We start from the raw sequence: 4,220 nt of genomic DNA on the forward strand, positions 1-4,220 counted from the left end.
CACCAACATCAATATGAAGTAAGCCATACGGCAACAAGATAGAAGGCGCACAGTATGCTCCAGGATGCTCCCCCACCTCACACTCCGACGCGTTTCCCCAATGCAAAATTTGTATTAGGGTTCCATCTACCACAATGGCCCATATTTATCAATCAGCCTGAAACCCAAATTGGTTGGTTTTCCCCATAGCAACCGATCAAAGCTCTACTTTCACTTTATAATTTCTCATTAAGATACGAAAGCTGAGCTGTGATTGGTTGCTATGGGAAAAAACAGACAATTAGGGTTGATTTGCAGACTTGTGGAAAAATTGAACCTTATCAGCGGGCGCTGCTATGAACTCCAGAAGCATCAAGATGGGAGCCAAGATAGGGTTAAAGTCCTAGAAGCACTATGTTTATTAAATACCAATAGACGCGTTTCGGAGGGTCCATCCTCCTTCCTCAGACTGGGCCAGTCTGAGGAAGGAGGATTTACCCTCCGAAACGCGTCTATTGGTATTTAATTGGGCCCTACAGTTCAAACCCAGAAGATTCCTTCATACCCCATAGGGGTGATATGCGCAATTTCTCCTTAACCAGGTTAGCGGCCACCTTATAGAGCCCTCCTTGTCCTGTCCTCTGCAGGGACCACGGTACCTTGGATAATACACGAGGCACTGTCCTACTTGTTTTTTCTTTTTTCCTCAATAGGTCTCAAATTAAGGTTGATTGGCTGATTGATAAAACTCCCCCCCCCCCCCCAATATCTTCTTATGTAGCCATATCTTGCATTCTATTGATCAACAATAACTCATATATCCAAGGACGAGGGCCACAGATGAGGCACTGGGGACCCCGGGGAATGATATGGAATTTTTTTTTTTTTTTATGTTGCCATCACAACCTGCAATTTATATGATTCCCTATAGAATTCTTTAAAATGCTCCATAGGTTCAGGCTAGACGGCAGCGTTATGAAGTAAATCCTTCCAGGCATATTGACTTAAATTTAATATACACCAGTGTTTTCCCCAACCAGTGTGCCCCCAGCTGTTGCAAAACTACAACTCCCAGCATGCCCGGACAGCCGAAGGCTGTCCGGGCATGCTGGGAGTTGTAGTTTTGCAACAGCGGGAGGCACCCTGGTTGGGGAAACACTGATATAGACACAATTTCGGGTCTTTTGATTCCCACGCAATTGTATTGCCATCTGTTCGCCGAAAAGCCACTGATTATTTTTGTGACCATCTGCATGCAGAGCTGCTCTCCCGTCAACATCACTGTCACCTTTCGACCTCTCCATAGTCGCCCCGCATGCAGTAGGTGCATTAGTCGGCGGCGCTCGGCACTAGTAATGGCAGCGCCGCGGTACATTGTATTAAAATAATCGGATTCAATTAAAAACAGCCGCTCATCTTCAGATGTCTTACTGGAAAGGGACATTTAAAGGGGTACTCCAGTGGAAAACTTTTTTTTTTTTTTTTTATAAATGAACTGGTGCCAGAAAGTTAAATAGATTTGTAAATGACTTCTATTAAAAATAAATCTTTATCTTTCCAGTACTTATTAGCAGCTGTATGCAACAGAGGAAATTCTTTGCTTTTTGAATTTCTTTTTTTGTCTTGTCCACAGTGCTCTCTGCTGACACCTCTGTCCGTGTCAGGAACTGTTCAGAGTAGCCTAGGTTTGCTATGAGGATGTTCTCCTGCTCAGGACAGTTCCTGATACGGGCATCAGGTGTCAGCAGAGAGCACTGTGGACAAGACAAAAAAAGAAATTCAAAAAGAAGAGAACTTCCTGTGGAGCATACAGCTGCTAAAAAGTACTGGAAGGATAAAAGATTTTTTTAATAGAAGTCATTTACAAATCTATTTAACTTTCTGGCACCAGTTGATATATAAAAAAAATAAAAAAAAGTTTTCCTCCGGAGTACCCCTTTAAGAGCGCAGAATGATGAGGCTTGAGTGTGACTGTATCTTAAAGGGGTACTCTGCTCCTAGGCATCTTATCATCTTATCCCCTATCCACAGGATAGGAGAAAAGTGTCTGATCGCGGGGCGGTCCGGCCACTGGAACACCCCACAATCTCACATTTTATCCCCTATACTTGGGATAGGGGATAAGATGTCTAGGACCGGAGTACCCCTTTAACCCTGTTACGACCACAATGCCACCAGCCTGTCATTGACAGCAGGCTGGTCAGGTGAATTCACTGATATTCCACATGTTACATTTCTTAATCTTCTAAAGAGTATAAGTGCGTTTGTTCCTAGGTTCCTAGGCTTCATTTTTGGCATATTTGAGCAGAGGCGAATGTAGAGTACTTGGCGCCCAAGGCGGATCCAATATTTTGCATGTGGACTTCAGCATCAGTGATGTGTAGTGTGCACTGTGTATGAGAGACTTGGATACAATGAAACAGATGAAACGGCGCCAGCATCAGAACATCTCTGCTTATTGTTCTGCCAAGTCATGTGGCACCAAGTCTGGAACCTTCGGTCTACGGCAGGGGTACTCAACTACTTTCAGAAAAGGTCCACCTATCGAGGTCTATTATCAGATGAATGTCAGAGCTGAGCACCAGTAGTACAGAAACACCAGTAGACTATTGACATCTTCTCGACTGACCGACTGAACAGCATCAGCAGCAGAACATCTCAGCTCATCGTCCAGCCGTGTCCTGTGAAACCAAGTCTGGTACCTTCAGTCTAGGGCACAGTGCAGTTTTATCCAGTGACTCTTGATGTCTTCTCTAATCTGAGTCAATCTCTTTTTTTCTCCATCTGGCCCAAACCACCATGACTTTCCCCATCCACGACTCAATGCTGCAAAATTTCTCGGTAGAAATATTTTAGACTCCTTTTTTTTTATCTAAGAGCCGAGGAACGTGCTCTCGAATCACCCAAAGTGCAAGAAAGAGTGCAAACGTGTTACACTAAAAAAAAAACATGCACAAAGGATGCGGTCTATCGCAAGCCCTTCTCCGATAGGAGAAAGGCCCCCCAACAAACCTTACCCTTCGCCTCCTGACCAAAAGGTACCTGCGAGGTTCTAGGTTCGATGTCCCTTTTCGCCGAAGCTACTAGGGGACCACAAATGCTCCCGGCATCCCCCTTGGCGTTAGCCAAGGTATCTGCCCGCAGAGCCGATAATGGTAGGTACCCTGCCAAAGCAGGAGTACCCGGGATGTTTGCAGGGAGGTGCGAAACCTAATGGCCACACCCACCTCCCCTAGACCGCCAGGAGGGACACCCAGAAGGGCTACCACATCCTGACAAATCCTGTGAACACACAACACACAAAAAGTGACACAGTGAGACAAAAACAAAAAAAAAGTGAATGTGTGCAGATATACTGCCCGGATCTATAAACATTTCTCTGATCCTAGCCAGAAGGCAGGGAATCAAGAGGTGAGTGCCACAGGATGAAGAGATTATGGTGCCCGTGCTTCCACTCAGTGAGCCAGTATACCCAGTGAGTTTCGGCACCTCGGGGTCACCACTCCCCGAGGCACAAAAGTACCTCAGCTCTAGACCCTCTCAGCCTCATGGCGAGACCCGGAGAGAACAGGTCACATCGGGGCAGCCGACGAGCTGATTCCTCAGAACCAGCCCCGGAAAGCCCTGGTACACCTGCACCCTCCATGCAGCACCCATCCCCACCAGCCCCATACCGGCGTAGCTTGCCACCGGCATTAAAACTGAGAAGAACAGATACTACACTTGATCTTAGCCAAAAGGCCGAGAAGCGATAATATTTTAGACTCCTTGCTCCAGCACCCTCCTCACTAAATTCACTCTTGCCAGCATTCACTAAATGGTGGCAGAAGGACCCAGAAACAGACACTCACCTGGAGTTGAGGAGTGTTATCAAGTGAAGGTCCGAGCTGAGCTCCAGTAGTAAAGATACAGCGCAGTTACATCCAGTGACTCTCAACGTCTTCTCTAATCTGAGTCATTCTCTATTCTTCTCCATCTTGCCCAAACCACCTTGTTGACTTTTCCCATCCATGACTTCATTCTGCAGAAACATTTTGGACTCCTCTCTTCAGCACCCTCCTCACTAAATTCACCCTTGACAGCATTGACGAAATGTTGGCAAAAGGACCCAGAAACAGACACTTACCTGAAGTCGAGGAGACTCGGCTGGCCGACGAAACAGTGCCAGCAGCAGAACATCTCTGCTCATTGTCCAGCCGAGTCCTGTGGTTCCAATCTAGGGCAGGTCCACTTACCCAGGT

The 4,220-nt window shown here is 46.5% G+C and overlaps 1 non-coding gene across 1 annotated transcript; it reads right to left on the reverse strand.

Moving 5' to 3' along the window:
• Positions 1-3,545: 3,545 nt before the first annotated feature.
• LOC130297171 (U2 spliceosomal RNA) lies at positions 3,546-3,732 on the reverse strand. The gene has a single exon (XR_008849438.1). It is a non-coding gene; the product is annotated as a U2 spliceosomal RNA (small nuclear RNA).
• Between the last annotated feature and the right edge of the window lie 488 nt (positions 3,733-4,220).

The sequence above is a fragment of the Hyla sarda genome, chromosome 12 (genome assembly GCF_029499605.1).
Source record: "Hyla sarda isolate aHylSar1 chromosome 12, aHylSar1.hap1, whole genome shotgun sequence".
NCBI classification, from domain to species: domain Eukaryota; kingdom Metazoa; phylum Chordata; class Amphibia; order Anura; family Hylidae; genus Hyla; species Hyla sarda.